Genomic DNA, 24,126 nt, shown 5'->3' with positions numbered 1-24,126 from the left:
CTTATGAAATATGCCCATTGTACAGATGGGCAAACTCAGGCACAAAAAGGTTAATTGACTTGTCCAGGGTCACACAACTAGTTAATGTCTAAGACAGGACTCCAATTCAGTTCTTCCTGATTCTAAGTTCAGCACTATATCCAAAACTGAGTTGCCTCCTAGATTGTTAATGAGACCCTTTGTCAGCATCCAATCAATCCTTTATTCAATCTGACCTCTATCTTTCTTTCTGTCCTAAATCTCCCACTTAATCTTTATATAATTCTGTTTCAGCTAAACTGGTATTTTCACTATCTCTGAAACATCCTTTGGATTTTTATCACCTCTGTGCTTCTATTCAATCCATCTCCCCCACCACCACTTTAAGCATTCATCTAACTTAATCTCATTTCTACCCATCAAAAATGTTATCAATCCTTGCCACCTCCCCCATGTAACTTTTCTGAGTACTGTAGCTACAAGTAATATCTTCCTCTTCAAAATTTCAGTTTATGAGACCATTCAGAAAAGTAGCAACTTCTATTTTGGCAAGCCTGTAGAGGAATGCAGCTGCTTGAGATTTCTGGACCTATTTAAGGGTGCAAGGATATTTCCTCATTTCTACTATTATTTATTTTGAAAGTTTGAAAATGGCCTCAGTGTAGAGGGAGAAAGAGAAAAACAAATGGAAAATGAATATTTCTCTTTTGTTGGGAGTTCATGAATCAGTGTGGAACAGAAAGAATTATTCACTGGTTAGACACAAGTGAGTGGATATATGGCAGGAGAGAAATTTGAGTGCGTAAGCTTAGAATGATTAGAGAGTGAGTGAGAAGAAGATTCATTGGATATGGATAAGAGAGAAAAAGTCAATGAGACAATGACTCCTAGAAAGTTTAGAGCTAGTAAGCCTAGTCTGTGTAATAGGAATAATGCCTTGACCTGGATCTTCAGGTCCTCCCCCCCCTTCACTGTTTAGATACCAATATAGAGGAGCAGAGGTGAGAGTATATTAATCAAATTTGGTTTTATATCCCTTTCTGAATCTGTTATTTTCTGAGTTCCTTTTAAGTTTTTGGAGAAGGAAGAGGGAGAGAACACTAGACAATAAACTCCTGGAGGGAGCCATTATCTTTAGCATGATACTTTACTCAATAAATATTTTTGAATGACATTTATAAAAAGAACAAATACAGCCCCAACCCAACTAGATAAACCTTGTTTGGGGTACATTCTATTGCAAAGAGTTATTTAGTAGAGGCGACTTCAGCTCCCTCCTGAGCCTTTTTAGAAAATAGAAACTAATTATGGAACCAGATCAACAGTCTCTTTATTGATGCAGTCAAAGTAAAACCAGTAGGGTGCAATTTAGCTCTTCTCCTCATCTTCCAAATAGCTGCAAAATATTATACAAAATGAAGATACAATTGAATTGCAAATTATTTTGAAAAAATCACATAACCCTGATGTAAATAGTACATTTTTACAACTTTCCAAAACCAGTTATTAAAAACAAAAGTGAATGCTTCCCAAAATCAAATGGGTCTTCCTTAGTCTAATGTCTAGAATGGTAGAGAAAAAGGAAGGGAAGGAAAGAGAAGAGAATAATAGTTTATTACGTACCTACTATGTGCTAAGCACTTTGCAAATATTAATGCATTTGATGTTCACAACAACCCTGGAAGGTAGGTGTTTTATTATCCCCATTCAATAATTGAGGAAATTGGGATAGACAGAGGTTTAGTGACTTGCCCAGGGTTATACAACTAGGAAGTATCTGAGATCAAATTTGAACTCAGATCTTCTTGATTCCATTCCCCAAGGCTCTCTATCCACTTCTCTACCTAGCTTCTGAACAGTTTCTGGAATTTACTAAATGTATGTTAATCTTGGTTGAGAATCACAACAGTCCTGGATAGAAAGGTCAGTAACAAGCAAAGGAAGTTCAGCCACTTGTGTGCCCACCTTAACCACATCGTCTTGTATACCTGGATCTGCCTCTTCACATGTACATGCACCCTCATTGCTACTGAGTTGTTCATTGGACAATATTTTCTCTCATATATCTCATTCAACAAATATTTGTTGAGTGCTTAATATGAGAAAGGAATTAGGCTAGGGATTATGGCTCCCTCTCTAGAAGCTTATTGTCAAGTGTCTTCTCCCTCCTCTTCCAAACAACCTAAAAGGAGTTCAGAAAATGACATTCAGAAAAGGGATCTAAAACCAAATTCGATTGATACACTCTCATCATTGATCTACTTTCTTGACATCTATACAATTGTGTGAACTATAGTGCTCCTCCAGGGCCTGTCCAAACATAGGAGCCACCCACTCTGATTGGGGTACTACCTGACCATAACTGCAATGCAATACAGTAACCATCTGTCCAGCTCTTTCTCTACCTGATCTGGCTGTATCCCAAACCAGAGGATAAGAGAAAACTTCTGAGACAGTTGCACTGTATATAAGCTTCGAAGGACAGGCAGAATGTGAATGCTTTCAGGATGGACACAAGGAGAATAAGGCACATGGGTGGAAAGTATCAGACATCGTACCATAGATTTGGGGAGCACCAATCAGTGAAAAAGCACATAGTACTTACCATTATGCCAGGATAGGGATACAAAGAAAAGGGGAAATCTTCTGCCCTCAAGCAGCTGACATTATAATGAAGAGAACATACAAATAACTGCATGTGTGATATTGTATAAATCAATGGTTAATCTCAGAGGGAAGAAAGAATGAAAATAAATCTGGAATGTCTCTGAAGAAGGGGGCATCTGAGCTGAGTCATGAAGGAACCTAGGGGTTGAAAATGAGGAAGAATATGCATTATGGGCATTGGGGATAGCTAGTGTAAATGCACAGCCAGGAAATAAGAGTATTGTATTTGAAGAAGACAGGGGTTGCAGAGTGCATGTAGTAGAATAAAATATAATTGAGAACGTAGAAATGGCACGTTGTAAAGGGTTTAAATGTGAAAGAGAGGATTTTACATTTGATCCTGGAGGTAATAGGAAGCAGCTTGAGTTTGTCATGGTGGGAAGTGACATGGTCAGATTCAAACTTTCGGAAAATCATTTTTTAATGGCAAAGTAGAGGATGGACTGGAGTGGGAATGATTTGAGTCAGGCTATTACAAAAATCCATGTGTGAGGTGATGAGAGCAGGTATGTTGGTCATTTCGTAAGTACAGAGAAGAAAACACGTAAAAGAAATGTTGTGAAGGAAAGACCAAATTCAAAACAGATTTAGAACTGGAATGGTCCCTAGAGGTCACCTAGTCCAAACCCAGGAGGCTATTCATCAAATTTGGTCAAATATCACTTAAATTACTGAAGAAATTGAAGCCCAAGTAGGTTAAATGACTTTTTCAGAATGGCACAATTATTGTGAGATGTGGAATTTGAATGCATATCCTCTGGCTCCAAAGAAATATGAGGTAAGGCTACCTAGAAAGGAAATCTCATACGGGTATATATAGAGAGAGTATATTCTTTATCTGATTGATGATGGGAACCTTTAAAGGATTTGGAGCAGAAGGGAGACATGATCAAATTTGTATAGAAGAAGGGAACTGAGTAAGGTTGGGTTTTGAGGACCAGTTTTCCTGGTTTAGGCTAATAAGACCAAGTAAGCATTTCTCTTTGTTGATTAAGAGATATATAGATTGTGATAAAAGCAGGTAGAAGGGGTAGGGGGAAAAGAGAGGGAAGTATAGCACTGACCCAACACCCAATATTCCAATAAATTCCTGTAATATGGCACCTAGAAATTTATCTAGTCTTACCCACAGAAATTGTCCTGTATGGGAACCATCCAAATGAAAAGATAATCACAGTACTTGTTTGTTGACTGATTCTAAGGCAAAGTTCTGCCTTTCACATTGACTTTCTCTTTTTCTGCCTTTCAGGCTTGCCTTACCAAAGGGTACCTCAGCAGATCAATGGCTCTTTCTTAGTCAAAGGTGACCATTTTATTGGTGAGTAGGACAACTCTTTTCATGATTAACCTCAGAAGCCCTTGATGCCTATATAACCTAAGATTCTGATCCTTGGAAAGGTTGCTAGATATTTGGTCAGGGAGGATCAAGAAGCCGGACTGGCATTAGGTTAGATGGCATGCAATAACTCATTGCATGTGGGGTTCTGGAATAGTATACAGTGATGTGGTTTCCTTACCTACCTTGCATGGCCCTACACACAGCTGACAGAAGGAATTCACTTTCAGTTCTTTCTGCCACCACTATCCACTCCCCAACTTCATCCCCTCTCATTTATTACTACCCAGAGTCCCAAGAGTACAATTCTTTCCAAATCAATATTTTCCCTAGCATCAATTCTATAGTCTGGCAGAGGAGAAACACATCTGCTCTTCCAGTTTAGCTTCAGGGAGGACTTAGATCAGCCAAAATCTCTGCATTTAAATTCATGTCAACTCATCAAACAGTATCCCTTATTGTGAGAATCAGCAAACTCAAGTTAATAAATTTGAGAGATAAGCAATGAGTCTAATACAACAAATGTCAGAAATAGAGTCTGAAAATGTGGAACCGAGGCTCATGTCTATCACTTACTTGGTAGGTGACCTAAGCAAAAAACAAGTTCTCTAAGCCTCAGTTTCCTTATATGTGAAATTGAGCTAATAGTAGAAGCTACCTACCTGCAGCTAAGCTTTATGGTAGGACCCAGAGTCAGGAAGATTTGAGTTCAAAGCTGATCTCTGACACTTACTAGATGTTTGACTCTAGACATGCCATTTTACCTCTGATAGCCTCATTATCCTCAACTATAAAATAGGAATAATAATTGCTCCAACCTTCCAGAATTGTTGTGAAGATACAATAACATTCATAAAATGCTTTGCAAACCTTCAAGCTCTACATAAATACTAACTATATCATTCCTCTTATTATCACCTCAAACTATGGTGAAAATTCAATGAGATAATATATGTATTTTGCAAATGTTAGAGCATTATATTAATGTCATCTATTATGATAAACATATGGCTTAGAGTCAGATAAGCTGGGCATGGGTCCTTCAAGGTACTCATTTGTTTTTTACAATATGAGAAAAAAATGTCTCTCTGTCCTGTTTGTTATATACATATTAAATGACCTGATTCAATGATGTCATTAAGCTAAATGTCAGATTCTTAGGAAAATCAAGCAGAAGTCTTGCTATACTTTTGTAACGACTAATGCAGTAGGCTTTGTGGTATTTAATATTTGGGCTTCAGAGATGGCAGGTCAATCCTAGGACATTCCTTAAGGTAAAGGTTAGCTCTGTGGATGAAAAGCCTTTTACTTTGGGCAGGTGGCACTCTCCAAGGCTTGTATCTTAATTAATTCAGGAACGTCCTAGTGGATTCCTCTCTGTATTGAATACTTGTGCTTATTCTCTTTGTTTTTCATGTCTATACCTTTCACTGAGCCAGTAGATAACTCTTATGTCCTTTTAATCCTATCTTTATATCATCTGGAATACGTTAGGTCAGAGAACTGGATTTAGATTTGGGAAGATCTGAGTTCAAATTCTGACACTTGCAAGATTGCACACACTTGCTGGGTAATTACTGACAAGTCACCTAACCAGTGCTTCATGCATACTATTGAAGAAATGAATGCATGAAATTAAAAGTTCTGTTTTTTCAAAAGCAGAAAGAATTAAGAGATAAGTTTTCCTAAGTCTTGAGGGCACATAAAAGATAAGAAGTATTGCTGGATACTAACTATAGCACAGTTTCACTTTTCCCATTATACTCATAGATATATGCCACCTCATTAGAGAAAAACATTAGATGGCATCATTTAGGTCATGTTGATAATTCCTTCTTGAATCTCAGGCAACTACAGGAACAAATTTCCAGATGTGTTATAAGCATCAGAAGTCAGTTGGTCCAGGAGGTACTTACTGGAAGGGGAGGCACAGATCATGAGTTCACGTGGAATGAATGCACCCTGATACATGTAGAAGATGAGCAGAACTCAATAAAGGTATCCCAACTTCCAGACATCAAACCCAAACATGTTGTAGGGTATGCAGACTGCTTCTGCTCTTTGCATAATTATAAACTCCCCCTCAAAAGAGTAAACATTGCTGCTGACTTCAGAAACATATGACAAAGTGGTATTAAATATGCATTGCTAATTGGACTTTCTAATTTTGCTAGCAGCTTCACACAGACATGCTCTGTTCTGCAGATGCTGGAGTGTTTAAATAAAACCTTCATCCTGCCTTATGAAAAATAAACCAATAGAAAAAAGGGAAAGTCTGTTTTAAATTAGAGTTCAACTTGATGCTGTCTAGTTATCCCTTTTAGATTATTCTATAACAACAAAACTTATGGAGGTGAAAACTGATAGGACCGTCCTAGTTGAGGTATTCATCACATCTTGTCTAGACAATTGTAACAGCTTCATTATTGGTATCCATACCTCTAGTCTCTCCTCTCTCCAAACCATCCTTCACACAGTTACAAATTTGAAATTCTTAAATAAAGAACCAAGTATATATAACACTCTGTTACCCAAAAAGCTCCAGTGGCTCTCTTCTGCTTTTAGAAAAAAAACAAAATTCTCTATCATTTTCAAACCCTTCACAGTACAGCTCCAATCTAGATTTTGAGGTTGATTACTCATGATTCCATTTTTACATAATTTATAATGCAACCAAACTTGCCTATTAATTCTATTAATTCCTCACATACAACATATCATCTCTTGTTTTTCAGTCCTTGCACCAGCGGTTTCCATGCCCAGAATGCACTGCCTCCTCTCCCTGCCTCTTAAAATCCCTAGCTCCCTTCAAACCTCAGCTCAGGTTTCACCTACTACGTGAAATTTTTCCTGATCATCTCTGCTGGCAGAACCTTCCCCACAAATTACCTTATATTTATGAGCTTCGTATTTACTTATTAGTACATGTGTTGTTTTCCCAGTTGAATATATGCCCCTTGTAAGAAGAGGGATTGCTTTGCTTTTGACTTTGTCTTATCACAGTCAAAGTAGGAAACTACTAAATACTTTTTGATTGATTGACTTGGTAACTGTTTAGAGGTAGGAAATGAGGAAGCAGTAAGGATGATTCCAAGCTTTCAAACCTGATTAACTGGAAAGTTAATGGAGCCTCCATCATCCTCATCCTATCCCATTTATATAGTGTTTTAAGGTTTGCAAAGCTTCATAGATAATATTATCTCATTTATTATTCTTCCATCAATAGAATTAGGGAAGTTAAGGAAAAGGCTGAGTTTAGAGAGACGAGTTATCTTCTGGACATGTTAAATTGAATCTGTGGAACATCTAGAAGAATGTATCTCTCAGGAAGTTGATAGGGATATGATGCTCTACAGACAGATGAGTGACAGCTACATCGATTTGGAAGTCATTTCCATAGATGATAATTGAGCATATGGGAGCTGATGAGATCACGGTGTGAGAATACAAGAGAGTCCACGTCAGAGCTGTGGGGTACATCTATAAATAGGGTCTTGAAACAAGCTAGGGAAACTAAGAAAGAACAGTCAGACAGTTAGGAGAAAAACAAACATGACTCTTCAACTTGTCAACAATAATAAGAGTCTCCCAGCTGGACACAGGATCACCAGTTCATTGCTTCAGAGTTGAACGTGACCTTTGTGAAGATTTTCTCATGTCATAGATGAGGAAACTTGGACCCACAGAGATGAAGTTGTCCAAGGTAAAACAACTAATAGGTAGAGGAGTTGGAATTGGAATGGTCCTTCTACTTTCCCAGAAATGCTGGGATTCTCAGGAGGCTCTGTCTGAAGAGTGTAGCTTACTAATACTACCACTACTTCCTCAGAGTTCCAGGGGATTAAATATGAGGGTTTCTGTGCCTTTTTGTACTGTGGCTCAGGAGAACCTCCATCCTATTCTAGTATACTCATTGATTATCAGCTAGACATAATTAGCTTTTTAGAAATGGTATTTACTAACCAGATATATCAGAATAGTTGTCTTGGAAAATAATTCACTCAAAATAGTCATATTCTCTTCCCTTGCATAGAAAAAATCCCTGAGGAGAGTTTAGGGAACACATGTACTAAAAAGGTAATGTAAAACTCCTCATTATTGGAAATCCTTAATTGAGTCCTAATAAATTTCCCTTCAATTATCGTTTGCTGCTAGGTCTATTGGGTTGTTGATTTGTAGAATTTCTTCCTTTTGTGTCTAGCTGGTCCTCATGTACCTCTTGACTTCTAAGGCAGGGCTACTATCAGCCACAAGTGTCCCAGGGATGCTGCTGCTGGATGCAGTGTAGACTCCTTACCAACACCAGTGTTCAAGACCTCTGCATCTTCTGATCTTTTGAAGTTCACAAACTTATAACCTAATTGGTTTTATCTTCAAATACTCTGCCATCTTTTCTCCAGGAAACTGTCTCTTTTCATTCAATACATCAAAAAATATTTATTAAGTGCTGTGTATGTGCCAGGCAGTGTGCTAAGATTTACCAGATGCTTAGACTCCTACTACAAGCTCTCTCATAATATGATCAATCAAGAAGGAAGGGGAGACAGAGGCACTGCCCTTTTTCTCCTGCCCCAAGAGCAATTCCCTTTCAGGAATCCCAAAATCTTTAGCTTTAAAATTTGGAATCATCTCCCACACAATTCAGATCAGCTCTAAACTGCCTTACTATTTGTTTCTGTAGTTCTAGAGGGTTTTTGCCAATCAAAGTGGGCTTCTTTGAGCAATGATAGGCTATTTCTTGTTTGGTGCTACCATCTCTATCCAGTGACAAGAAGCTTGTATGTTCCTTTCAAATTAAGGATTTATTCACACTTCATTTACTTTTTATTTACTTAGCTGAGGTGTTTTAGCTTTCTTTGATTAGCTGGTTTAAGAGGTGGACTCCCACTTTTAAGAAAGGAAAGTATAGTCTCATAAAGGGAGGAGAGAATACCTAGGTAAGGGAGTAGTTAGCAGCATCTGAAACTATAGAGAGGTCAAGAAGGATAAGGATTGAGAAAAGGTCTTTGGATGTTGTCATTTGAAGATCCTTGGTAACTTGAAGAGAAGAGTTCCAATTGTGCAGTAGAAACAGAAGCCAAATTACAAGAGGCTGAGAAGTGTGGAGGATGAGAGATAGAGAATGATAGCTTGAGAGGACAGCAGGGTCAGGTTGAGGTTTTTTAGGAATCAAGAAACTAGATTATGTTTGTAGATAGAAAGAGGAAGGAGCCAACTGATGTTCAGGTATTTCAGTGGTGTCCAACTTTTAGTAACCCCCATTTTTGGCAAAGATATTGGAGTTGTTTGCCATTTCCTTCTGCAGTAGCTCAAGATTAATCAAAGAAAGTTCACCATAAAGGAAGCATACAAGCAAAGATGCAGAAAGGTAAATGAACAGAAGAAAGCCGGACAATCTAGATTAGGTCACATCTGGGAGGCTTTAAATGCCTGCTGTGTGTGTGTGATGTCTCTCTTTCTGCAAATAAGTCTCCTATTTGGTAGACATCAGGTATATAATATAGGTTACAGTAATAAAGCTGCCATTTTCTATTTAAGTTCACTGCTATACCCCCATCTACAGAGCACCATGCTTCCCACTTTTGCCTGCAACGTTTCAAAGGCGTTGGAATTGTGCTAAGTTCTATCCCAGCAGCATTTGGTGCAAGAGAAAGAACAAAATTTGCAAAGTAATCTGTATGCTTGTTACAGTATGTCTGTCCACACTTGAAAAATCTTACCCAGTCAGAATCCAAGAGTCGATACCCCTGTGGTCCAGTACTCTGGCTGGAATACTGATTTTTAAATAAAAGAAGATGAGCTCCTTCAAAAACCATTTCAGACAGACAAATGTAAATAATCTTAATAGAGAGGTGACTTGGGGAGGAAAGTGGAAACTCACTACATCTGGTAAGTTTGCTCAGAAAAATCCGATAAAATGGTGGGGAGATAAAGTTCAGAAACACAAATAGCCAGAGATATAAGCCAGACTCTGACCCACATCCCCTGTAAAAAAAGTAATCATAAAGCATAATAATAATAAATAGCTTATAAAGCTAGAACTTCAGGGTTTGCAAAACATTTTACACATTTTATTTCTTTTGAAATTTACAGCAATTCTGTGAGATAGGTGCTATTATTATCCCCATTTAACAGAGGAGGAAACTGAGCCTGAGAAGTTAATTAATTTGTCCTGTATCACACAACTAGCAACTAACTGGATTGGATTCTGGTCTCTCTCTCCACACATCCCCCCATATCCCACCCCACCCCCTTGACTCCAAGTCTAAAACTCTATGAAAGTCAGCAACCATTCATCAATGAAACAAGGTAAAATGTCATAGGAACAAATGCGAAGTCCTATATCTAGACTTAAGAAAGAAAAATCACTATCACAACTATAATATGGGAGATATACTATAGCAAGCAGTTTGAGTGAAAAATACCTGGGGATGGGGTTTAGTGACTTATCAGCTCAACATAAATCAACAATGTGCCATGGCTATTAAAAAAAAAGGTGAGAGGGAAGAAAGAGAGGGAGAGGGTGAGAGAGAGGGAGAGGAAGAAAGAGAGAGAGAGAGAGAGAGAGAGAGAGAGAGAGAGAGAGAGAGAGAGAGAGAGAGAGAGAGAGAGAATTAATTTTGTTTTATAGAAGTATAGTCCCAGAGCATGGAGAAAATAGTTCTACAGTACTTTAGTCCAAAGGTTTCAACACTTTCTAAGTGCAGTTAAACTAGATTAAACTGTAATTGGGAAATATGTAGCAAAAATAAATAAAAATATAATAAAACACAGATAATGTTCATTGATGGTTTTCTAAATCAATATTTGGACTGCAGGGATCCGTACAGGCCCCTTTTTCTATTTGAACTGAAGACCACTGATCTGATACCTTAAACCATGCCTGGAGTACTGTGTTTGCTTGAGGGGACTATATACATTTTTTTTAATTGGCTAAAAATAATTGACTAGCTAGAAGACCCCACCATCTATTGTAGTGCTCTTTATTAGTTGTCTTTTTAAAAACTTTTTAGCTTCTCTGTTAATCCATCTCATAGAAATAAGATTACATGAAAAATTTAAATAAGCCTTATATACCCCCTATACAATATATATCGTTATTTCATGAATTTAGTAGTTTATATGAGACACCAAGAAGCATAGGTATGTATATGCCTATGAATACATACAATATGTCTATGCATGTGTGCATACATATTCCAGTGATGCTATATGTGTAGCTATGAATTATAGACTACCACAGTCTATCAAGAATTAAAACTGAATATCACCCAAAAAGCAATAGAGAGGTAGGCTAGCATGTGTATGTGTGTGTCATACATGCATAGTCTTTTATGCTTTGGTTTTTGTTAAAATTCCTTGGTGGTTTCTTTCATCATAGACCTTGAATCCCAAATACTGATCTATCTTTGCCTGGGTCCATTGTTAGTAAAATCTATAAGCTCATAAATAAATCACCTATTTTAAAAATCCCCCCTCCATTCCTGGGCATGCGGCCAGATAAGAACATCTTTTCACAAATTCAGGCCCAAGGGCTGCTATAAAGTTAAAATTTAAAGTTTGGCCTTTGAACACATATAATATAGATCTTGGAAGAAGGGAAAACAGATAGATGCCTCTGAGCCCACAGAAGGTAGCAAAATTCCTGTCTATTTTTAAAAGAGGATAAAAAGTCTCACCTTTTAGTCCCTGCAAGCTTCTAGGGGGATTTTTGTCCCAACTGTTGGCATTTACCCTGGAAGGGCATAGTTTACAGTAGACCAAAAGCCAGAGATCTACGAAGGGCCAGCACTAGGAATGTGCCCCAAATACTATGGTCTTTGGGGCACCGCAGCAGTCATAACACTTTTCTTTTGAGAGGAAGGAGCTAGCAGACCACACTCTAAAATGTCCTTCTATTAAATAAGACTTCAAAATTACAAGATTTCTGCAGAGGTTGCTTTTTTTGTTTGTTTTGTTTTTCATTTTGTTCGCTTATTACACTGACTTAGCACAAATGGAACCAATTCAGAGTATTTCCTGCTATATAAGTAGAAAACCAAAAAGTCCCCTGAAATCCAATTCTCTGTCTTCCATGGATTCTAACACTGGTCATTCTCCATGAAATTGGAGCACATTTTGGGTGCACATACATACATCTCTTTTTTGTTCCTGCATTGAATTAATCAGTAGATTGTCAAAGTCATCTCTGTTGTTCCAGCTTTGAAGTAATCTTGTATAATTTTTGACACATGTAGGGGGAGACACATTGGAAAAGCTAAAATGTAGTGTTTTGCTTTATTAATTCAATATTTTTTTAAAAAATTAATAAGCAGAAATAAATAGAACTGATTAATAAGTATTGCTTTTGGGGCAGACACTGAAAAGGGAATAGAATCTTGGAAAAGAATTAACTGAGAGGTGAAGAGCTCAGACCACACTGCCCTTGAGAATTGCATTACTCCCAAGTTCTACTTAAACAAAGACATCTTTTTAACAATATTTGGGGGTCATAATGGTAATTCAACTGTGAGCCATGGAATTCCACAGTCTCCGAAGAATTAAAATCAAAGTCACCCAAAGATTAATGAAAGGGCATATAGAAGATGTGAATAGAGTACTGAAGAATTTCTAGAGATAGTGAAGTAAAGGATATCAAAGACTTGAATAAATGGAAGAAGTAAGCTGGTTATGTGGCCAGAACAATGGATAATTGATGGATGGTATATTCCATTGTACACATATACTAACCAGATATGTAGAGAAGAGGTTCTTAACTTTCTTTGTGTCATGAACCCCTCTTGCAGTCTGATGAAATTTATAGATCACTTCTCAAAATAATGTTCTGTTACCTACATTCAAAAATTGTAGGAAATAATTAAATTTACTTAGGGCTTACTTTAAATAAAGATGTAATTTGTTCCCATTAAAATTCATAAATCTCCTAAAATCTATCCATGGACTACAGATTAAGAACTCCTGTTCTAGGCCAACACTAGCATGCTGGGGAAACCCCTGTGAAGGATCTTTATAGGAGAACATGAATAAATAGCATAAGATGAAATGTCATAGATAGGTCATAATGCATAATCATTGGAGATCATATTTATATCTCTGAGATCATTGAAGCTAGAGCTTGTCTAAAGAAGAGTTCAAACAGGATGGTGAGAGAACTTAAAATCACGTTATATCAGAAATGTTTGGTTTATAATGTTTTGTTTGGAAAAGAGAAGACCTAAAACTGTCCTTAAAGATTGTAAAAGTTAAAATTAATCTCAATAATAAAAGTATTATATTTTAGGAAATTTATTAAAGATCATTAGAAATAAAGGAATAAAAGGGATACAAAATAAAAACCATGTGCCCATGGCTAATTATTAGCCTGTTCAAAACCCCATGCTTACCACCACCATGTGTGTGACAGGAAGTAAAAGAGCTCAGGTCCCTCCACATCACTGCCTAATATCCCTTGTCTACAGGAAGTCCTTAATGACAGGAACTCAGTGGGCTCCCAGGAAATGTAGTTCCTTTTTAGGGTAACAGATTTCCAATTACACAATATGAAAGGAGTAAGATTGATTAGATATTGTTAGCTCTAGAAAGCAGAAATGGAAGCAAGTAGTAAGTCCTCCTCTCTGGAGGCCCATGTAAAAATTGGATAGCTATTTCATAGGAATGTATAACTACCAATACTAACTACTGAAATGAAAAAACAATTTTAACCTTTTTGTTGAAGTTCTAACCAAATTCTTACCCTCTTCCCTCCCTTCCCCTCTCACCCTCTCCCTAAAATGGAAAGCAATATGAAATAGATATTACATGTGTAATAGTATAAAACATCTTTCAATATTAGTCATTTTGTGAAAGAGAACTCACACAAAGAAAAGAAAAGTAAAGAAAAATGAAATATAGTAAGTCTTTGTCTGCATTCACTCCATCAGATCTTTCTCTGGAGGTAGTTGGCATTTTTCATCATGAATCCTTGAGGATTGTCTTGGATCACTGTGAATATACTTTTCTGGATATGGAAAATTGAGAATAAATTCTTGGTACAGTTTGTAGTGGCATCTCTAAGCTGAATCTGTTCACATATTTTACTATGATTTACTTCCCCTAATTCTGGTACATATTCTGAGTGGCTTTGAAGCAGTTGAAGTTCCAATTCCAGACCAAAGCAGATACCACTAAATAACCTCATGAACCATATGATGGAAGAACAAGATATTCTAGGGAAGAACAAGAACAAAAAACCACAAAGAGTACTCACTGTCTCATCAACAAGCATCACTTGGCTTCCTCCAAGATACCTCAACCACTTCCCTTATCTGGAGTTTTACTACATAATCAGTGAGTTCCTCCTCAGTTCAGAGGTTCTAAGATTCTAGAACTTAACCTTCTAAAAGAGTCTGTAGAAATTATTTAGCCCAGATTTCTGAGTATAGATGAGGAAACAAATTGAGAAAGTGAATATAGATCATACAGTCATGGAATTTAAGGGGACCTTAGATATCACTTAGCTCAACTTCCCATTCCATGTGTCCTTAATAGATAGTCATTTCATTTCTACTTGAACCCTTCCAATGACAAGGGCTCCATTTCCCGCCCCCCCCCCCATCATTGCACAAGATCCAGCAGATAGTGACAGAGCTATTGTACACTCTGGCTTGGACTGAGATGCTAGAGAGACAAGTCCAAAAGGAGACAACAACCTTCATTTTCCCAATTATCATAATAGAGAGGAGAGGAAAGAAGGAGCCATAGAATGATCCATCCTCCAAAGTAGCATATTGTTTGTTTGGCTTATATCTGTTGGACAATTTGAATAACAGGAGAAACTTAGGAACAGTTGGAATGAGCTAATGGGAAAGAGAATGTTGTCAGAGAATTGCATAGCTGAAGGGCAAGGATTGTAGTCCCAAGTTAGGATGACATATGAGAACAACTTGAGAGACACTTGAATGTGGCATAATGGATAGAGAGCCAGCATCTTTGATATTTACTGACTGGACTAACCTAGGCAAGCCATTTATCCTCTCAATGCCCTATAGCTAAATTGCTAAGTCTATAAGTTGTAAAGATGACCTAGATTTTCAGAGGCAAATGAACTTTCTTTATTCAGAGTTCCCTTTACCAGTGAAATCACAGATCTGGTAAAAAGAGAAAAAAAAAACCTTGAGAGGAGACTGCCTAAACTTCAGAAAAGTGTGAGTATGACATTAAGTTCACAGGGTGATTGAAGGTGATTAGAGATGTGGAGCAAAGGGCTCTGGAATCCACCTCTGGTAGCTTGCTACCTCCAGAAAGGTCATTATCATCCACCTCCTATGGTGAACCCCAGTCCCCCAGTCTACAGAGGGATACTTTGGTAGTAGTTGCATTAATGGAAACAACACTTAAAAAAAAAAAGGAATCAGACCTGAAAATAAGCACTAGCCTGAAGGAAATCAAACAGAAGTTCATTAAAACCAGACAGCAGGAATGCAAGAAACTGAATAAATAGAGCTGTTCTCCAAGCTCTTTTTTTGTTGTTGTTGTTGTATCTTCAAGGGAATTAGTTGTGAAGGGAAGTGGGCTCACCAAAAGCAATACTGGTATAGTGTTAGCTTGGGAAATGGAACTATAATTGGCTGGGAGGAGTTGTGAACAACCTGAGAGGTTACTGGCAAAAATAAAACCAAGTTTCTGTTGTTGAGTCATTTTTAAGTTGTGCCCTCTTCTTCATGACCCCATCTGAGGTGTTCTTGGCAAAGATACTGGAATGGTTTGCCATTTCCTACTCCTACTCATTTGATAGATGAAGAAACTTAGGCCAACAGCATTAAGAAATTTGCCCAGGGTCACAGGACTAATAAATGTCTGAGGCCAGATTTAAACTCAGGAAGATGAGTCTTCCTGATTCTTAATCCAACACTCTATTGTCTATGCCATTTAGCTGCCCACTAAGTTATCCAGTTGAAAAGAAATTTTAACCACTCAATGATTTGTGTTTGGTTCCTGTTAGACATGAAGAAGTCTGAGGTTTTTTTTTTTTTTTAAGGGATTGGCCAAATTTGAATTCTGGTACCCTAGAAAGAGATCATTCATCTGAATTTCCATAGGACTTCTGGCTCACTGTTAAGGACAGTGCATTCAAAAAGAAACCAGATGTCACAAGCACCAGTTTTCTAATTTGTACTCTTTATTTATGACCAGTGATAATCAACCTATTGGGCATGGGCTGTCCAGGTCCAGTGCAAATAAGATCATGCTTACTAAGAATAAAAAGAAGGCAAATCAGAGATCCTCCCTATAGGAAATGAAGTCATAGCCTCTGAAGGAAAATATACAGGTTGTCCCAGAAATTTGGGGACATTCTCTATTCTGAGGCAACTGAAGCCTAAATATCATATCCAAGTTATTCAATTGATGAAGAAGCAGATGACAAAAGGAGAAGCAGGTAATTAAATTTCTACTTTTCTCCATATTCAGAATGTTAAACTGCTCTTTTAGCTGTTTTGAGGTGACTTGGCATAATAGTTAGAGTCCTGGACTCGGAGTCAAGAAGACTTGGGTTTAAATCAATTCTCAACACTTGCTCTGACAAGACAGGAAATCATGACCCTGAAATTTAGATGTTTTAACTGTAAAAGCAAAAAAGTTGGACTCAATAACCTCTAATCTCTTCCAGCTCTAAAGATGGATCTGATGATCCTATGTAACTCTCTTGGATCAATTCTCCATTGGTACAAGGCACTTATACATACTTAGAAAGTCTATAGGTTGTTAATACTTTACTTTTATAGAGCCATTCATGCTTTTCAAGGAGATTTTATATAACTTTACTCATTGAAACTTCAGAACATACCAGGTGATGAATTTTTCAGTCTTGACAACTCATGAAATATGTAGTATAAACATTATCTTTATCAGTGGATGGAGTCTCTATGCCAATGAAATCATCTTTCAAAGAATCAAAGTAACATTCCAAAGAAGAAGGCAAGGATTATTATGCCTCTTAAATGGAGAAATTCCATCATAAAGAAATTAAGGGATCTTACAGAAAACTAATGTCAAATCCAAAACTAGAACCAAAGTCTCCTTGCATCCCTTGCCCTTAGTTGAGTGCTCCTTCCATTAGCCATTGAGAATTAAGTTGATACCATTATCTATCATTTTCTCACTGTCAAGGGCTGATGTTACTTACCAATCTACCTCCTAAGAACATAAGGTCAAGTTTTTAATTAATCATATTTTTTTAAAGTAAATCCAGGGGAATTTTCATGCTTCCAAAAGGAAAAAAAATGCAGTAACTTCCCTCCCATGTTCATTGGAAAAGCACTGGATTTGCAGTCAGCTAACATAGCTTCAAATACAGCCTCAGTTAGTTGCTTCCTTTCCTATATGACTGGCAAATTGGTTTAACCTTCTTATGCCTCAGATTCCTCTTAAATGACATAGTTGGACTAGATCAGAGGTATCAAATATGTTGTCCACAAATCCAGATAGCCTACAACACTCCCCAAGAACCATATTAAAACATAAATGGGAAAGATTTAACAAAATAAATAAATAAGAAAATAAATTAAAATGCAACAAAACATTGATAACATTATCTATTAGGTAGGTGGCAGTGAATAGGAGGAATGGACCAGATATCAGAAAGATTTGTTGGGTTCACATCTAGCTTCAAATATTTATTGACTCTGTGATCCTTAACAAGGCATTTAATCTCTATTTGCCTCAGTTTGGGCAACTGTAAAATGGGGATAATTATAGCATTTACCCATTAGACCTGTTGATATTTATAAAGTACTTAGCACAGTGCCTGGCACATAGTGCTATATGAGTGTTAGCCATTATTATTTCATTTTTAAAAATAAATCAAGGGGGCAGCTAGGTGGCTTAGTAGATTAAGGACCAAGTCTAGAGATTGGAGGTCCTGGGTTAAAATTTGACCTCAGATACTTCCTGACTGTGTGAACCTGGGCAAGTCACTAAACCCCATTGCCTAGTCCTCATCATTTGTCTACCTTGGAACCAATAAACAGTATTGATTCTAACATGAAAGGTAAGGATTTTAAAAATAAAATAAAAAAGAAATCAGTTTGCAGCTCTCAGAGATCTCTATGTACACATTAGTGGCCCCCTTTTTTATTTGAGTTTGATGCCACTAGACCAAATAATTTCTACAGTCCCTTTTCAGCCCAAAATCCATCATCTTATTGTAACTCCATGCTCTCCTCACTTTCCTAACCTAAAAGAGGAGGAATCAAAATCTTCACAGACCTCTCCTAATAGACTGGCACAGAAGAGAGGGTTCACCTCCAGGCTCTTCTAGCCCCTCCCTCTCTTTGAGTAAAGTGGCAAAGTTTTACCTCCTGGGCTATCACTAAACTCCAGAGACATCTGTGGTTCCAAACTGACTCATTCTTCTTTGAGAATATTTAAGTGATCCTAGAGTTCAAGCCTCAAGAATATGCTTAGGATGAGTTAAAGAAACATTTTTAAAGCTCAACTCTAACTCAATAGCATTCAAGGAGGTCTTTTACCATCCCAAATCAGGACAAGAGAGTACTAGAATAGATGATAAAACAATATCCCTCTGAGACATCCCCCATGTGCCCTCTGATCTCAAAATAACAACATACTCATAGAAAATGGTAACAAACTCATGAAAAAAAAGAGAGAGCTAGACTTAGAAACTACCATCAGTCAGCTATTGAGGAACAGAACAATAGGATCACCAAAGCAGTTGGAAAAGAAGTTTAGGAGAAAAAAAAAAGGTCCCTCAGATTCTTGGCACCATAGCTGAGGGGGGACAAAGTAGAGAATGGATAAAATCACCAGATCCTAGCAGTATTTCAGGGTAGGCTCATTTAGGCAAATGCCAAATTCTATGCAGGCAAATCATTCCTTAAATAGATTAAGCCAAACAAGGATCCACATTCTCAGGATTATTGTTGATTTTATAGTCAATCAAGGGTAGCCTGCTTCCTAGCTCTCACAATCCTGTAGTCTTTCCTTTTCCTTGGAAAACTACTTCCAAGTACCCCTGCTGATATGATCTTGAATATGATGGATATTGATAAACTTTAAAAATAAAGATTCTAGGAAGGTCTTTCAGAAAACAAGTGAAGTCAAAAGATTGGCTTTTGATTAATCACATTACTAATTCCAAATTAAGCATTTCCTTTTAATCTGTTTAAACTCATTAGCCACTAAAGGAATGAGCTTTAAATAAATGTCCTTTAAGGATCTTTCTTGCTTTCCTTTGTTCCACTAAGCATTCCCAAAGAAACTAGATAATGCTGTACCTTTAAGAGACAAATGAAATGTGGTAGAAAGAGCAGTTTGTATGTTAGTTTCAAATTCCAATTGCAAATATCATTTTGAGAAGCATCTACCTATGGAGTCAAAGAAAGTGTGTTTTAATTTTTTATCTATGATAAAACTGTGGAAAAGACAAAAAAAGAAAGTGAGGAGAGTCTTATGAGCACTATCTTAATGTTTTATAAAGAAACATTATAAAAAGTATTTTATTTAGAATCTGTTAGGAAATGGTAGTCTACAGTACATTTTGGAGAGACTATCAATTTTGATGGTTGAAGAAAAGACAAAAGGAAATGATCAAATAATATTTTCTGAAAGGATGAATTTAACTTTTATCTTGAGGAGAAATACAAAGGTAATTCTTGATACATTTTAATCAGTATCTTGAATAAAATGAATGGTGGAATTGTATTTCCAGATCCAAAGAGAAGTCCTCTACCAGTATAGTCTGAACTTAAGGTTATTCTGGCTATGATTTTTCAAACAGTTATCATAATATAAATACTTATCTATATCTTTCTTTTATTATTGGTTTCATTGTAAACAAGCTATATGTTCAGGAATATATTTAATTCTAAGAAATTAAGGCATATAATTATACATATATATGAGTAACCACTAATGAGCTGGTATAATTATGGCTTAACCTAACTTATTAATGAAAAAAAGTAAGTTGCAATTTTATTAATAAAAAAATATCCAAATACACTCCTGTATTACTTTAAACCTCAGGATTACAAGATAAAATGTGGGAATCAGTCAAGTGGCAAGTTAAAGGATGAACTATAAATATGCTTCATTGATCCATTTTATAGAATTTAACAATAAATGTACTTGATGTCCTCAAAGCAGTTATAGGGGACCTGAATCCATTTCTTTTCTTTTTCTCTTTGCTAAAACAAAGGGAATACTTTTGATGATAATAATATTTGGCCAGGAATTCTTCCACCATATCTTGGAAGAAGCACAGTAATGGCCCTTCTTTTTTCTTCTCTGGGATGGGCATTCCAGGCCAAGAAAACTATAAAACTATAGGATAAGAGCAATAGAGAAAAAAAAATTTAGAGATCATTGGATCAAAATTTTGCACTAGAAAAAACCTGAGAGTCATCTACTACAATTCCACATTTTTATAGATGGGGTATGTGCGGTCTACCTTCAGAGACTGTCATCTAGTCCAACCATCACTGTTTTATAATTGAGGTAACTAGTTATAATGATGAGATTTGGTTTTCTCATGGTTACCTCTTGTTAGCAATAGAGCTAAGATTAGCAATATGCTCTCAAAAAATATTATTCTCTGGACTGAAAGCTCAGCAAGTAGAGTACAAGAGATCTGGTATAATTGGGAATAAGTTAAGAATGATTAAGAATAATAAGAATAAGTTCTTAAAAGACTTGCAAACCAATCTCAGGTGTTAGCATTCATGCCCACATACCCATTTGCTTGCAAAAATTAAGCTAAATTTCTCTTCTTTGGCCTCCTGTTCTTTCCAGAGAAGCACTTTCATAATTGTTGACTGCTATGCTGTAAGAGAGAGTTTTAATTCTATATTTTAACTAGACCTTGATATCTGTTAAAGATGCCTGTACTTATTTGCGCATATTTGCAAATTACCAGCTAAAAAGAGGCCTAACATATCTAGAGGTTCCAAATACAAATGAAGTTTTGAATCATTTAATTTATATGGTAATTGTTGAAATCTTATAGAATGTATAACTATTTAAAAATGAATGGGCCGTCTCAATCCCAGGTCCTTCAAACTGTATTATATAACTTGCATTTTACCTCTTCTGCTGATTTTCATAATGGAACAATAAGAGGACAGACTTGGCAGCATTGTAGTATTAGGAGGTCTTTTGAAAGGGAGGAAAAGCGCCGATTTAGAAGTCAATTAGATTTGTAAAGACAGTTAGAATTTACCGAAGACTTAAATGATCATCTGTTCTATCAGTAAAATAAATGTGCCCCACACCAGTTTAATTTCATATTATGAAAACAATAATTTAATATAATAATTTAATATGATGAATTCACAGGAAAAGGCAAAGATGTGACATAGGGAATTGGGCAAAGTTAGTTAGAAATGATTAGAATGAACATATATACCTTCTAATTTTCCTAGAATTGAAGGAACTCTCTCTTCTATTCTGAATTTATCTTTACATGAGAAACTTTGTAATACACTGAATAAGTTATTCACAGAGGACAGAGACCTTTTTGGATGGAAGTGGTGATAGATCTATACATATATGGATGGAAGAATGGATGGGTGGGTAGATAGAACTACTATTTCCCAATGTAAGCCATCTACTCCAATAAGACATGCCCCATAAGCATTCTGTGTCCATTCCCAATATGCTACTTTGGGGCATTTATCTAGCTATTAATAAGGAAGCACCTTACTTCCTCCTCTTTGCTTCTCCCAGTTTGACCAATGTTTACTTAATTTAAGTACCACACCATAAAAGTAGAGGCAGTTGTGACTGAGAGCATTTGTCCAGGAATCAGGAAGACCTGAGTCTAAATCCAGCCTCAGACATTTCCTAGCTATGTGACCTTGAACAAGTTACTTAAAATCCATATGCCTAAGAGGCAGTGAGTTGGCTTGGTGGTTAGTGGTAGGCCTGGAATCAGGAAGACCCTAGTTCAAATCTGGATTCAGACACTTCTTAGCTCCATGACCCTGAGCAAATCATTTAACTTTTAACTGCCTCATAAAAAGGATTTGCTGAGTGCACTAGAGAAGAAAATGGCAAAGCACTCTAATATCCTTGCCAAGAAAACCTCATGGGTAGCCTTGGCATGGGGTCACAAAGAGTCAGGTACAACTGAACAACAATCATAAAAGAGGTGAGAGTTCTTAGAGCATTCATGGAGGTTTAGAAGCTGTGTTAGTGAAAGGAGTGCCTACTCTGGCAAAATCACAAGTCCTGAAAATATTGAGGCAATGTAGTTAAGTAAAAAAATGTGCTGGGGGCAGCTGAGTGGCTTAGTAAATTGAGAGTCAGGCCTAGAGGCAGAAGGTCCTGGGTTCAAACCTAGCCTCAGACACTTCCCAGCTGTGTGACCTTGGCAAGTCACTTAACCACCATTGCCTAGCCCTTACCAATCTTCTGCCTTGAAACCAATACTGAGTATTGATTCTAAGATGGAAGGTAAGGGTTTAAAAAATATATATATGCTGTTTTGTAGTGAAAACACCTAGTTCAATACCCCCTGTTACATAATATATGCATCAACTTAGTTGTCACTGAATAGCTCTGAGACTCAGTTTCTTCCTCTGTCAAATAAAAGGATTCAACTAGATGACCTGAAATTTTTTTCAGGCTCTAAATCTTTGATTTATTCAAGTTAGTATTACCTGGCTCACAGATTTATTATGAGATCAAATATATGTAAAAAATTTTGTAAACTGTTAAGTGCTACATAAGAATGTGAGATAATATTACTAATTAACTGTTGATCTAACCTTAGGCAATTCATTTCTCCTGTCTGGTTCTTAGTTTTATCTATTTATAAAAAGAAGAGATTGAATAATATGCTGACTCAAGGTCCTTTCAAGTGTAAGAACATGCTACTTTTTATTGTTTGGACTTATTTAATATTTTGCAGAGGTCTTGTACATACCCCCAGGGAAAGCAAGCACTTAGGAGCTTTGGAATGAGAAGTTTAGTTTTATTTTGCCTCCACTCACTCCTGGTTCTCAAGAAGTATTCCACTTAGTTTAGGAAATCTATTACATACTTGCAATATTTTTACCACTGTTGTTATTATGTATATATTTGTTGTTGTTAATCTATTTCAGTCACATCTAATTCTTTGTGGCCCTAGTTGGGATTTTCTTGGCAAAGATATTGGAATGGTTTGCCATTTCCTTCCCCAATTTATTTGACAGATGAAGAAACTAAGTCAAACAGTGTTAAGTGACTTGATCAGGGTCACCCAGTTAGTAAGAGTCTGAAGTCACATTTGAATACAAGAAGATGAGTCTTCTGGATTCCAGGACTATTGCTCTATCCCCTGTACCAGCTAGCTGCCTCAGTTTCTCCATCTATAAAATGATCTGGAAAAGGAAATGGCAAACCCAAACCAATCCAGTGTCTTTCCCAAGAAAACCTCAAATGAAGTCATGATGAATCGAACATGACTGAAAAGTAACTAAATAACAACATGGAACCAAAGGTCCCCATGTAACATGTAACATTTATAGATATAATATATGTGATGCTATTATACAATTGTTGCCCTTCATCAAAGAATTCAAAATCTCAGAATTGCAAATGACCTCAAGCCATTTACTCCAACCCATCCCTGAAATGTAATCTTAACATCCTCAGGAAAGATTCGGCTTGAAGACCTCCAGTGATGTAGGAACCACTATCTCCAGAGACAACCCAATCTTCTTTTGGATAGCTCTCATTGTTAGGGAGAAATCTTTTCCTGACATCTCCTTTTAAAATCTGTCCCTCTCCACTTCCTACTCATTGATTCTAACTCTACCCTGAAACCAAGCAGAATAAGTTTAATTCTCCTTCTTCATGATAACCCTTCAAATACTTGAGTACATCTACCCACATCCTCCTTGATTATTCACTTCTCAATGCTAAAGTCTCCCCAGCTCCTCTGAATTCAGACTTCAGAATTTCTTACTTACTGCAAGAGCTATTGCTAAATTCTCAGAGATAACATTGATGAGATTGTAAACATTCATTCATTCATCTTCTTTGTCTCTGCCATTCTGTCTTTCTCTACCTCTTGCCTCTCTCATTCTCCCTTCTTCCTTTTCCCTTTCTGCCACACTCTTCCTCCTCTTCTCACCCTCTCTCAGATCAGCTTCTATGTTTCTCTTCCC

The 24,126-nt window shown here is 36.8% G+C and overlaps 1 protein-coding gene and 1 long non-coding RNA gene across 3 annotated transcripts in view; one reads left to right on the top strand and one right to left on the bottom strand.

Moving 5' to 3' along the window:
• The window catches only part of LOC130456386 (uncharacterized), a 28,662-nt gene extending 14,348 nt beyond the window's left edge, over nucleotides 1-14,314 (bottom strand). The window contains exon 1 of the long non-coding RNA XR_008915155.1: nucleotides 14,229-14,314. This is a non-coding gene — a long non-coding RNA (uncharacterized LOC130456386). The remainder of the gene's footprint in view (nucleotides 1-14,228) is intronic.
• The window catches only part of ATP10B (ATPase phospholipid transporting 10B (putative)), a 334,196-nt gene that overhangs the window by 101,539 nt on the left and 208,531 nt on the right, over nucleotides 1-24,126 (top strand). For both annotated transcript variants that reach the window (XM_016426981.2, XM_056811542.1), the window contains one exon: nucleotides 3,896-3,964. The gene's annotated coding sequence lies outside the window, so the exon portion shown is untranslated. The remainder of the gene's footprint in view (nucleotides 1-3,895; nucleotides 3,965-24,126) is intronic.

The sequence above is a fragment of the Monodelphis domestica genome, chromosome 1 (genome assembly GCF_027887165.1).
Source record: "Monodelphis domestica isolate mMonDom1 chromosome 1, mMonDom1.pri, whole genome shotgun sequence".
Classification (NCBI taxonomy): domain Eukaryota; kingdom Metazoa; phylum Chordata; class Mammalia; order Didelphimorphia; family Didelphidae; genus Monodelphis; species Monodelphis domestica.
Note: the sequence above shows the minus strand (reverse complement) of the source record. Positions and strands in the feature narration are given on the sequence as shown.